The sequence below is a fragment of the Dendrobates tinctorius genome, unplaced genomic scaffold (assembly GCF_039654945.1).
Source record: "Dendrobates tinctorius isolate UK_male_01 unplaced genomic scaffold, ASM3965494v1 ptg000129l, whole genome shotgun sequence".
Lineage (NCBI taxonomy): Eukaryota > Metazoa > Chordata > Amphibia > Anura > Dendrobatidae > Dendrobates > Dendrobates tinctorius.
Window position 1 is genome coordinate 21,085,586 of NW_027361797.1, and position 14,455 is coordinate 21,100,040.

A 14,455-nucleotide genomic window follows, 5' to 3' on the forward strand; every position below is an offset into this window, starting at 1 on the left:
AGTATGATAAAACCAGTAGTACTTTCCTGCTGAAGGCCTTGTTTCTGCTTGCAGGGTTAACATCCAAGCTACAAGATAAGATGGCACCAAACCAATGAGCTAAGTGATTGGCTGCAGCAGCTCAATGTTGTAGATTAAACATTATTTCTTCATCCACCTAAACAAAGAATGGTGGGAGCAGTGCAAAGTGGAGGGGCTTTATAACCAGTGCTGACACAATTTTTTTTATGAAACCAAACAACCCGCTAAAGGCCATGTTCATGCATTACAGCACCGCTTCAGTGTTTTCATTTTTATTTTACCGCTGGGGTGGTATCACTAATGTAAGTTCCCTAACCCTAGTAATATACAGTAGTTAAGGAAAGAATTCAGACCCCTTTAAATATTTCTCTCTTTGTTTCATTTCAGCCATTTGGTAAATTCAAAAATGTTCATTTTTTTCTCATTAATGTACACTCTGCACCCCATCTTGACTGCAAAAAAACAGAAATGTAGAATTTTTTTTGCAAATTTATTATAAAGAAAAACTGAAATATTACATGGTCCTAAGTATTCAGACACTTTGCTCAGACACTCATATTTAAGTCACATGCTATCCATTTCCTTGTGATCCTCCTTGAGATGGTTCTACTCCTTCATTGGAGTCCAGCTGTGTTTAATTAAACTGATACAACTTGATTTGTAAAGGCGCACAACTGTCTATATAAGACCTCACAGCTCATAGTGCATGTCAGACCAAATGAGAATCATGAGGTCAAAGGAACTGGCCAAGGAGCTCAGAGACAGAATTGTGGCAAGGCACAGATCTGGCCAAGGTTACAAAAGAATTTATGCAGTATTCAAGGTTCCTAAGAGCACAGTGGTCTCCGTAATCCTTAAATGGAAGAAGCTTGGGACCACCAGAAGTCTTCCTAGACCTGGCTGTCCAGCCAAACTGAGCAATCGTGGGAGAAGAGCCATGGTGAGAAAGGTAAAGAAGAGCCCCAAGATCACTGTGACTGAGCTGCACAGATGCAGTAGGGAGATGGGAGAAAGTCCCACAAAGTTAACTATCACTGCAGCCCTCCACCAGTTTGGCCTTTATGGCAGAGTGGCCCAACGGAAGCCTCTCCTCAGTGCAAGACATATGAAAGCCTGCATAGAGTTTGCTAAAAACACATGAAGGACTCCCAGCCTATGAGAAATAAGATTCTCTGGTCGATGCGATGAAGATAGAACTTTTTGGTGATAATTCTAAGCGGTATGTGTGGAGAAAACCAGGCACTGCTCATCACCTGCCCAATACAATCCCAACAGTAAAACATGGTGGTGGCAGCATCACGCTATGGGGGAGTTTTTCAGCTGCAGGAACAGGATAACTGGTTGCCGCTGAAGGAAACATGAATACGGCAAAGTACAGAGATATCCTGGATGAAAACCTCTTCCAGAGTGGTCTGGACCTCAGATTTGGCCGAAGGTTCACCTTCCAACAAGACAATGACCTTAAGCACACAGCTAAAATAACAAAGGAATGGCTTCAAAACAACTCTGTGACTATTCTTGACTGGCCCAGCCAGAGCCCTGACCTAAACCCAATTGAGCATCTCTGGAGAGACCTGAAAATGGCTGTCCACCAACTTTCACCATCCAACCTGAGGGAACTGGAGAGGATCTGCAAGGAAGCATGGCAGAGGATCCCCAAATCCAGGTGTGAAAAACTTGTTGCATCATTCCCAAGAAGACTCATGGCTGTACTAGCTCAAAAGGGTGCTTCTACTCAATACTGAGCAAAGGGTCTGAATACTTATCACCATGTGATATTTCAGTTTTTCTTTTTTAATAAATTTGCAAAAATTTCTACATTTCTGTTTTTTTCAGTCAAGATGGGGTGCGGCGTGTACATTAATGAGAAAAAAATTAACTTTTTTGAATTTACCAAATGGCTGCAATTAAACAAAGAGAGAAAAATTTAAATGGGTCTGAATACTTTCCCTACCCACTGTATATAGATAATATATGTAACAGAGTATACACATTATCATTGCATCATCCCATTTGGCCTGAAGAATCCTAGCGATCACCTACTGAAAGTAGTATGCAAGCAATATTACAAGGTTACTGTAAATGGAAAAATAGAGTAAATATTTCACTGGATCTAGCAATGAAGCCCACATATTGATATGATCCCTTGATGGACACGTGCCCACCCCGACACGTGTTTTGGCGGAGCCTTCATTAAGGACGTGTCATTGTGAGTCTAAGGTCCATGAACTACTGTCGGCCCCTGCGGCATTCTAACTGCTTCTTACTGCTGTTTGTTTTTTATTGGCTGGTTTGTAGGAAAGACTTGAGAAACTATCATTAATTTTTTGAAGTTTTTTTTGCATATTAGAAAAACTCATGAAAGACTGATGGTTTCAACTAACACATAGACCAAATATTGATGACAATCTCATCCAACACATTTTTTTCGAGTACCAGATGTCTGAATGAGACCTAACACGGTATTGTACTTTGCTGTGGAGTTTCTGAGCAGATTCTGCAATTAACATTCTGGAAATATGCAGCCAGCCCCAGATTGCCACTAACCATAGAGAAACTACTGTGTTCTTACGAGCCTCATACCCTACTGTTGTGGCTCCTAGATGAGCGCTTTAGGCTTCATATATGAGTGCACAGTGCCTGAATGGAAAGAAACTGTTCCTTTAGCTCTTTCTGCTGAGTCTCCACAGATCTGAGCATCCACATTATGATGTCTACAAGTGCAACTATTGTGTCTTTACAAAATAAGTGCAACATGACAGAAAAAGCCTGAGCATAACTCTGGATGGAATTGTGTGCAGTATGGTGCCACACATTGTTATAGTGCCATATTGGGCATACTGAGTGACAGAGAACAGCTAACGACAATAAAGGGTTGTTGGATTCGGAATAGCGGACCTTTTTTTTGCACTTTACAACCAATTCCCTAGATTCCATATTATATATGCTTGATTATTGTTCTTTCATACTAACTTATTGTTGTGTGCAGCAAAACAACACATATAGATCTCACATGTAAAGCGCCATGGAATAAATGGCGCTATAACAATAAATAATAATAATAATAATATAGATATTAGATAGGGTTTACAAGAGCCAGACTGAAAATCAGAAGCAGCCATAGCCTACAAACCAATCCAGACCACCTACAATATAACAACCTCCACCCCAGTCATGGGGAAATAGTGAAATGCTATTCACGCTGCAGCTAATCTTGCGATCTTTGGTCGTGTCTCTTGCCACTTCCTTAGATATATAAACCACAACATAAACATAAGAAGGAATATGAAATTGGAACATAGAAACACCTAGGGGGAATTCATCTGGCATTTTATTCTCCAGTCTTAAACCCTTAGCTCACTGGGCTGGTGTAAGCAATACCAAATTTTTTTTAGAGGCACACACCTCTTAATGAATTTGTTTCATCTTTTGGTCTGTGCATGCAACAGCAAAGGGAATATATATCAGCAGTTGGACTGGAACACCTTGGGCCCACCAGAGAAAATCATTCTTGGGGCCCACTATGTAGCTACATAGAGATAAATACAAGACGGCCAATTGTGTGGTAAAACACACTAATATCAGGGTATAATATAAGGTAGTACAAATCTTAATTATGTAGCAGGAGTTGGGGTAGCCCCCCTCATAGAATATAAAGCAGCCCCCTCATATAGTATAATGCAGCCTCCTCATAGAATATAATGTAGTCTCCTCATAGAATATAATGCAGCCCCCTCATAGAATATAATGCAGCCATCTCATAGAATATAGCCCTCTCATAGGGTATAATGCTGCCCCCCTCATAGGGTATAATGCTATATAGATATATAGATATAGAGTTAGATAGATATAGATAGAAAGATAGATGTAGAAATATATAGATAGATATAGAGATAGATAGTAGATAATGGATAGATAGATAGATATAGATATAAAGATAGATATAGATAGAAATATAGATAGAGATAGATCGATAGATATAGAGATAGATAGAAAATAGATAATGGATAGATAGATAGATAGATAGATAGATAGATAGATAGATAGATATAGAGATAGATAGCTATAGATAGAAAGATAGATATAGAGATAGATATATATATAGATAGATAGAGATAGATACAGTCATATGTAAAAGTTTGGGCACCCCTATTAATGTTAACCTTTTTTCTTTATAACAATTTTGGCTTTTGCAACAGCTATTTCAGTTTCATATATCTAATAACTGATGGACTCAGTTATATTTCTGGATTCAATAGAGGTTTATTGTACTAACAGAAAATGTGCAATCTGCATTTAAACAAAATTTGACCGGTGCAAAAGTATCGGCACCCTTATCGTTTTCTTGATTTGAACACTCCTAACTACTTTTTACTGACTTCCTGAAGCACTAAATTGTTTTTGTAACCTCATTAAGCTTTGAACTTCATAGCCAGGTGTATCAAATCATGAGAAAAGGTATTTAAAGTGGCCACTTGCAAGTAGTTCTCCTATTTGATTCTCCTATGAAGAGTGGCATCATGGGCTCCTCAAAACAACTCTCAAATGATCTGAAAACAAAGATTATTCAACATAGCTTTTCAGGGGAAGGATACAAAAAGTTGTCTCAGAGATTTAACCTGTCAGTTTCCACTGTGAGGAACATAGTAAGGAAATGGAAGAACACAGGTACAGTTCTTGTTAAGCCCAGAAGTGGCAGGCCAAGAAAAATATCAGAAAGGCAGAGAAGAAGAATGGTGAGAACAGTCAAGGACAATCCACAGACCACCTCCAAAGACCTGCAGCATCATCTTGCTGCAGATGGTGTCACTGTGCATCGGTCAACAATACAGCGCATGCATAACGCCTTTTTGTATGACCAAACAACTCAATCTTTGTTTCATCAGTCCACAGGACCTTCTTCCAAAATGTAACTGGCTTGTCCCAATGTGCTTTTGCATACCTCAGGCGACTCTGTTTGTGGCATGCTTGCAGAAACGGCTTCTTTCGCATCACTCTCCCATACAGCTTCTCCTTGTGCAAAGTGCGCTGTATTGTTGACCGATGCACAGTGACACCATCTGCAGCAAGATGATGCTGCAGGTCTTTGGAGGTGGTCTGTGGATTGTCCTTGACTGTTCTCACCATTCTTCTTCTCTGCCTTTCTGATATTTTTCTTGGCCTGCCACTTCTGGGCTTAACAAGAACTGTACCTGTGTTCTTCCATTTCCTTACTATGTTCCTCACAGTGGAAACTGACAGGTTAAATCTCTGAGACAACTTTTTGTATCCTTCCCCTGAAAAGCTATGTTGAATAATCTTTGTTTTCAGATCATTTGAGAGTTGTTTTGAGGAGCCCATGATGCCACTCTTCATTGTAGAATCAAATAGGAGAACTACTTGCAAGTGGCCACCTTAAATACCTTTTCTCATGATTTGATACACCTGGCTATGAAGTTCAAAGCTCAATGAGGTTACAAAACCAATTTAGTGCTTCAGGAAGTCAGTAAAAAGTAGTTAGGAGTGTTCAAATCAAGAAAATGATAAGGGTGCCCATACTTTTGCACCGGTCAAATTTTGTTTAAATGCAGATTGCACATTTTCTGTTAGTACAATAAACCTCATTTGAATCCAGAAATATAACTGAGTCCATCAGTTATTAGATATATGAAACTGAAATACCTGTTGCAAAAACCAAAATTGTTATAAAGAAAAAAGGTTAACATTAATAGGGGTGCCCAAACTTTTACATATGACTGTAATAGATAGAGATAGATAATAGATAGATAATAGATAGAGATATAGAGATATAGTAATAATAATAATAATAATAATAATATAGAGATATATAGATATAGAGATAGCTACAGAGATAGATATAGAGATAGATAGATAGATATAGATAGATATAAATAAACAGATATAGAGATAGATATAGAGATAGATAGATATAGAGATAGATAGATAGATAGATAGATATAGAGATAATAGATAGATATAGAGATAGATAGATATAGAGATAGATAGATAGATAGATACAGATAATAGATAGATTTAGAGATAGATATAGAGATAGATAGATAGATATAGAGACAATAGATAGATATAGAGAGAGAGCGATAGATTGATAGAGATAGATATAGAGATGGAGCGATAGATAGAGATAGCTAGATATAGAGATAGATATCTAGATAGATAGATAGAGAGACAGATAGAGAGATAGCGAGAGAGAGAGATAGAGATATAAAAAAAACAAACCACAATACTCACCTCTCCTCCTCGCTCCCATGCTGATTCCGGCAGCCGGCTTCAGTGTCAGGAGCTGCCCCCTCTGCCAGACACACAGCGGGTGCGCGATGTAGTGACGTCATCGCGCACTGGCTGTGAGTCAGGAGCAGAGAGGACTGAGGGCGGCGCCGGCCCTGATTTACAGATGCAGAGCGGCTTACTGGGCTGGGGGCGGGGCCTCTGGGGGTGGAGATATTCATTTCTCTTTAGCAGCGGGGACAGGGGCTCCTGCCTCCTGTCACCCGCTGCTGCTCCACTGGCAGGGGCCCCCATAGCAGCTGCATGGTGTGCGACACACCACTGGCTGGGGGCCCCTGGAGCAGCGGGGGCCCTAGGCAACTGCTGGCCCTGTATGCCAGCAGGTGCCAGGGCCCACCAGATGCCAGGGTCCTCCGGAGAATCCTCCAGTTCTCCGGTGGGCCAGTCCAACGCTGTATATCAGGTGCGAATTGGTGCAGATTCCAGCTACAGTGTCTGACAGATTTCTGGCATACATTATAGTAAATTTGTCGACCTATGGTAGACACTGGCCCCTTTTTCAAATTTTTCGACCTATGGTAGACACTGACCTCTTTTTCAAATTTGTCGACCTATGGTAGACACTGGCCCCTTTTTCAAATTTTTCGACCTATGGTAGACACTGACCTCTTTTTCAAATTTGTCGACCTATGGTAGACGTTGACCCTTTATTCTAAGCCCTGCACAAATTCTTGGGAAAATGTCTGAAGCCAGAGGGAATACTGAATTCCACCCTTAATCTTTTCTAAAACAGACCTGTCAGGGGAGCTGACAGATCACTACAATTTTAAGGAATAATTGTTTTCTCTCTAGTTAGAGTTGTTCTTTACCTCGTCTTCTCCATCCGGCCCAGACTGCAATGATGACCTCTGTAGTTGACTTCAGTTACCTGATGAGATGTCTTTGGCCACTTGCTTTTGCAGCCATTCCTAGTCTCTATAGCAATACAAATTAACTTAGACACAAGACTGGATCCCTTAATTAATCCATATACTAATTAATTTCAGACTAAACCCTTATTATTAATATTATTATTCATTTTTATAGCGCCATTTATTCCATAGCGCTTTACATGTGGAAAAGGGGCATACATAGACAAGTACACTAAACGTGAGCAATACAAGACACATACAAGTACAAAAGGAGAGAGGACCCTGCCCACGAGGGCTCACAGTCTACAGGGGAGGGGTGAGGATACACTAGGAGAGTGTAGAGCTGGCTGTGCGGCGGTTCAGTAGACTGAGGATCACTGCAGGTTGTAGGCTTAAACCCCAGAGTTAGCTGGAGCACTTAAACTAAGGAATAGTACAACAGATCCTAAGACTTAGACCCACAGGCGTAGCTAGGGTTTTGGTTCAGGTGGGGCGAAAGTTCTGAGTGGGCCCCTAAACAGGTACCCTGATTACAACTCGGTGACGCACCCTAATAGTGGATGTAGGAGAACCTCAGCAGATGACAGCGATGTTACTGAAAATAATCTCTATATAAAGGCCAATATTGATATTACCGTCATATGGTCAGTGGTATATACCAGTCCTAAGGAACATATAAGATTACAGCACAGTTATAGATAATGACTTACAGCTGACGTTCTTTCTGATGGAATCTATCACTTTTCCTGTCTTTTCCATCTGGCCCAGACCGACATGACAACTTCTTCCAGCCAGTACTCAGTTGCAGAGATTACAACAAAAACACATTTCACTTCTCACATTTTCAGCACTGTCACCATCTATTCCCAACCTGTACAAACCCCTCATTCAACCAATACCCCAATACTGAGCCGCTGCTGCCGTTTGTGTCCCTATTACTGCACCTGCTGTGTGGTTTTGTGTGCCCTCTAAATTCTAAAGCAACCCTCTAGAATATAGTAATGCCTGGTGCAAGTGCCCTAGAAAACAGCGCCCACTTATTGTCTCCTAGAATGTAATATTGCCATGTGTGTGACCCTTTGACAGTCACGGTAACCTGAGTTTCCCTATAACAATAAGTGCCCATTTTACATTCAATAATGATGTCCCGAGTCTCCCCCTTTAAAGCTCTCCTCTACACAATATGATGCTCTCTTACACAGTCTAATGCTCCCTCACTGTATATATACTAACCACTTAGTATCCTCCAAACTGTTTGATAGCTCCAACACTAATCTCCACACTGTATGATGGCCCCTTAGATAGCTTCCATATAGTATAATGCACCAGTCAATCCTCAATACAGTATAATGCACTCCCCATAGGCCCCAAATATAGTATAAGGCACTCCCCTTAGGCCTCCATATAGTATAATGCACACCCCATAGGCCACCATATAGTATAATGCACTCCCAATAGGCCCCAAATATAGTATAAGGCACTCCCCATAGGCCCCAAATATAGTATAATGCGCTCCCTATAGGCCTCCATATAGTATAATGCACTCCCCATAGGCAGCCTGTATAGTATAATGCACCCCCATAGGCAGCCTGTACAATATAGTGCATTCCCATAGGGAGCCTGAATAGTATAGTGCACCCCCATAGGCAGCCTGTATAATATAGTGCACCCCCATAGGCAGCCGCCATATAGTATAGTATATAGTATAATGCACTTGAGGAGGTAAAAGTGGCTGGGACCCTAGGAGGTAGCGACCATGCTATTTTAGAATTTTGGATTACTAGAGGTGGAAGACCTGTGAAGACTCAGACGTCAAGGTTAGATTTCAGAAAGGCAGATTTTAAGGGATTCAGAAAGAGAATTGGAGGGATCCAATGGCTGGATATCCTTAAAGACAAAAATGTCCAGGAAGGATGGGAAATCTTGAAAAATGAAATTCTCAAAGCACAGTTGTTAACAATTCCAAAAAGAGGGAAGAATAGGAAGCATTTAAGGAAACCAGGATGGATGAACACAGAACTTAAGCACATGCTAAAAAGGAAGAAAAAAATGTTTATAAAATGGAAAGAGGGAGGCATATCTAAAGAAGAATATAATGCTGTCTGCAGAACCTGCAGGGCACAAATCAGATTAGCTAAAGCTGAAAATGAACTGAGGCTTGCAAGAGATGTCAAAAGCAATAATAAAGGATTTTGGGGATATGTCAAAAGTAAAAGAAAAGTCAAAGATGCTATAGGATTTTTACAGGATGAAAATGATGAAATGGTAAGACAGGATGTTGAGAAGGCTGAACTTTTAAATTCCTATTTTGCATCTGTTTTCTCTCAGAAAGGAAATGCAACATCAACTGTTATTCACTGTCCTATTAAGGGAATAGAAGAATCCAGGATATCTATAAACAGAAAGATAGTGAGGAAACACTTAGCTAACCTAAATGAATTCAAGTCTCCAGGTCCAGATGAATTACACCCCAGAGTACTGAAGGAGATAGCAGAAGAAATTTTTGAACCCCTCTCCATAATCTTTGAAAATTCTTGGAGAACAGGAGAAGTGCCAGAAGACTGGAGAAGAGCAAATGTTGTTCCTATCTTCAAAAAGGGGAAGAAGGTGGACCCAGGCAACTATAGGCCGGTGAGTCTGACTTCTATATCAGGAAAGATCTTTGAACAAATTATTAAACAACATGTATGTCAATACCTGGATAAGAATGAAGTGATTAAACAGAGTCAGCATGGGTTTCTAACTAATAAGTCATGTCAGACTAACTTAATTTCCTTCTATGACGGTATCACTGATTGGGTGGATCAAGGAAATGCTGTAGATATAGTATATCTTGACTTCAGCAAAGCATTTGACAAAGTCTCTCATACAATCCTTATTGAAAAAATGACTAAGTATGGAATGGACAAGGCAACTGTTAGGTGGATTCATAACTGGCTTAGTGATCGGACCCAAAGAGTGGTCGTAAATGGCTGCACATCCAGTTGGAAGAATGTCTCAAGTGGGGTACCACAGGGCTCTGTCCTGGGCCCTGTATTGTTCAACATCTTTATCAATGATTTAGATGAAGGAATTGAGGGTAAACTGATTAAATTTGCTGATGACACAAAGCTAGGAGGGATAGCTAATACTAGAGAAGAGAGAGAGAGGATTCAAAAAGATTTAAATAAACTGGAGAAGTGGGCAGCAACTAACAGAATGGTTTTTAACAGGGAGAAATGCAAAGTACTACATCTGGGCAATAAAAATGAAAAAAGCATATATAGAATGGGAGGAATAGGGCTAAGTGACAGCACATGTGAAAAAGACTTGGGTATACTAATAGATCACAGACTGAATATGAGTCAACAGTGTGATGCAGCAGCAAAAAAGGCAAATGCAATTCTAGGATGTATTAACAGAAGCATACAGTCTAGATCACGTGAAGTCATTATTTCCCTCTACTCCTCTTTGGTCAGACCTCATCTGGAATATTGTGTCCAGTTTTGGGCACCACATTTTAAAAAAGACATCAACAAACTGGAGCAAGTTCAGAAAAGAGCGACCAGAATGGTGACCGGTCTGCAAACCCTGTCTTATGAGGAAAGGTTGCAGGATTTGGGAATGTTTAGTTTGCAAAAGAGAAGACTGAGAGGAGACTTAATAGCTGTCTACAAATATCTAAAGGGCTGTCACATTGTAGAAGGATCAACTTTATTCTCATTTGCACAAGGAAAGACTAGAAGCAATGGGATGAAACTGAATGGGAAGAGACACAGATTAGATATTAGAAAAAACTTTTTGACAGTTAGAGTGATCAATGAGTGGAACAGGCTGCCACGAGAAGTGGTGAGTTCTCCTTCAATGGAAGTCTTCAAACAGAGGCTGGACAGACATCTGACTGGGATGATTTAGCGAATCCTGCTTTGAGCAGGGGGTTGGACCAGATGGCCCAGGAGGTCCCTTCCAACTCTACGATTCTATGATTCTATGATTCTATGTAGTATATTGCACCCTATAGGCAGCCTGTATAATATAGTACACCCCCATAGGCAGCCTGTGTAGTATAGTGCAGCCCAATAGGTAGCCTGTATAATATAGTGCATCCCCATAGGCAGCCTGTATAATATAATGCACCCCCACAGGCAGCCTGCATAGTATAATGCAGCCCCATAAAAAAATCCAATACTCACCTCTCTTCCTCCTGGTTCCTCCTGGTTCCTCCTGGTTCCTACGCTGCTCGGAGTGCCCGTACTTCCCCTGACAGCAGGCGTCTGGTAGTGACGTCATCGCACCCGCTGGCAGTGTCTGAGTCAGACGCTGAGAGGGGGATGATGGGAGAGGGAGCATAGCGCTCCTTCTCCCATCAGTGCGATGACGTGCGGGGGGCCCACTGCTGGCATCGGGCCCCCCCGCCTGCTCATGGCGGCCGGGCAGCAGTGCAGGGAGATCAATTCTCCCTGCTGTGCCACAGAATGTAACTGTGTCTGCGTGCTGTGCACGCCCATACAGTTACAGTAGGGTAGCTCCAGGTGGGCCCCCACAGAGCACGGCCATGGCCTCCCCTGACCCCCAGGTAGCTACGCTACTGCTTAGACCACTTTCACACTAGTGTTATATGGGCATGCAGCCATAATATGAATTTCTTTGTCTGTATTATGACTGTATGTACCAAGTTTGCAGTTTCATAGCGGTCATGTAAATTATGGACATGATGTCATTGCTGAAGGACCTGTAGGGATCACCAGAGCGGAGGTGGTCAATTTGAGGATAGAGTTTGCAGTGGCAGACATTAAAGCTAAACTATGAGTATTGTAATATATGGTAAGTTACAGAATTCCTTAGTTTACTTACTGGACTGACTACTAATAGGGTGCCAGTGTATTTCATTCTCCTGCCAGTTAATTATAGGTGCCATCAACAGATTGATGACACAAGCACTTTTAATGGACTGATTCCAGTTGCTGCTAAGATATTATGGAAAATGGGATAGCTGCTCATATATTGCTATTCATTTTTAGGACTATTTAGAAAGGCTAATTTTGGCACATTTACGAGTGCCGAACAGACTTAATCACAAGGCCAAGAATTGCAAGCTGTCTTGAAGGAGACAAGTGGAATTTCTCGAAATGTATCAGGAATCTACAAGCAGAAAGAGGTTATGTAGACCGATCTATATGGTTCTAGAGTACCTCCAGTTTAGAATCTCACTTACATTCATCTCAAACTAAGGTCAATTGGCAAAACAACAGTAATCTTTAAAGATCCTAGGTGGTGATATTGATAAGACAAAAAAGCCATGTTCATTGAAGATGGATGACCGAATTGTTCACTTGTATCGGTATCCATAGGAATCTTCCGTGGACTTGTAAGACTGGTACCTTCAGGTAGGCAACCTTCAGATTGATAGTCATCCGGTCACCTCTTTGTAGAATAGAAATGAGTGATCTTAGGCTGTCTTGTGATTTTTATCTCCCAAATAAATTAATATATACATATTATATTGATTACTGATCTAGGTAGGGAGCTTCAGAAATGTTCACCAGCTGAGAATCCAAGAGAAGGTGGAAATAAAGAACACAATTATTTTTTTTTGTTTTTAAAGAATGTTTTGGCTCATTCTTTGAGCATGAGAGCTTTACTGGCGGAGGTAGACAGAGCCATGGACCTAGCATTCAGGAAGCCAGCTTCAGATTGGGCAGATATTTCATCCTTTGGTTTACTTGAATGTCTTTAATTGTCTGAACCATATACTGAGAGCACCCGCCACAGGAAAGGTAGCAAACAAAGCTTCACAAGATGAAAAAGGGACATAGTAACTTAGTCGCAAGAGAACCTTTGCTTTCCTATCCATTACTATCCACTCCTGAGAAGACCATGACTAATCTGTAGACAGACTTGAGTCTAGACCCTAGATGTCCTCTATTTTCAGGCTTGTCTCAATCTGCTTTAAAAAAAAACAAAAAAAAAAACAAACCCTTAAAGGAAACTTGTCCTTATATTCATGCTGCCCAAAGCACAAGCAGCATGAATCAGAGTCTGGCTGTGTGATTGCAGACAGGTATGTTTTACTCTGAAATACACCAACATCTCATAGAAAACATAGCTTGAGGAGCCATCTGGGGACTATAGTGAGAGAGATAACTAGTCCGATGCGGTCTCCGGCTGGCATTTCCCCGAGGCACTGCAGCTGATTGACAGGTCTCACCCATGTTTGCCAATATCTGTCAATCAACTGGAGAGGAGTAGGGAGAAGCAGGCATCAGACCACATCACATCGGACTAGTCAAGTGTCTCTCTATAGTCCCCTGAATGGCTTCTCAAACTGTTTTCTCTGAAATCCCGAAGCAGTTTAGAGCAAAACATCTCCTTGTAGTACATCTAGATTAGCTTGCCACAGTCGGGGCGCGCATGCAGACCGCGGGTGTGTCAGTCACAAGGAACTTTAGGATACAGTGCAAAGATTGCTATATATGATCTGTAATAACTAAGTTTATATCAACATTAACTTGTCTTCAATAAGGAATCGTGCACATAAACAAGACTGCACTTTACCGCCTCCTTATCTAATTACAGCAATATATCTCCTCTCGTTTCACTTTCTATACTGCAATTTTACGTTGCAAATTCATGTTGATGCTCATCACGATGTCAGAAATGCAATCACATAATAAAAAAAGGATTTTTTTTTTTTAATGTCTCACTGTAGACAGCGTGATTTTAGGCAATGCCATCCACGGAGTACAACTGCAGTTCTGATGTATTGAATTTTCTGGAAATGTGCACACAGGTTCTTTTTCTGGCAGATTCCGCCTACAATCCTCCTGAAAAAACGCTCCACAGAATAAATATGTGCACAGCAATGTCAAAACGATATTGCTATGCACATGTTTTATCTTATGTCACGTATTTTAACTGCTTTAGGGTTATAACTATGTTACGTATTTATTGCACTTTATGGGTATGTGTACATGGCATCTTTTTCAGGTGGATGCTGCCGTGAAAAGCGCAGCAAAAGAGTCCCACAAAAGTAACATTAATAGGGCAGAACAATGTCAAAACGAATTACTAGCGAGGTTTTACTTTCTCAAACACACTTTTTGTATGGAATTTGGACAAGTGACAATTATACTGTATGAATAACTTCAAATGGGCCTGGACATGTTCTGGTGTAAAGGGGGTTAAATAAAAATGTTCATTGTTGTATTTATTACTCTTTGCTAACTGGTACTGCTACACGTTTACATGTATTACCGCACGTATTATGGTACTGCTACCCCCATTGTTTTGTCTTTACG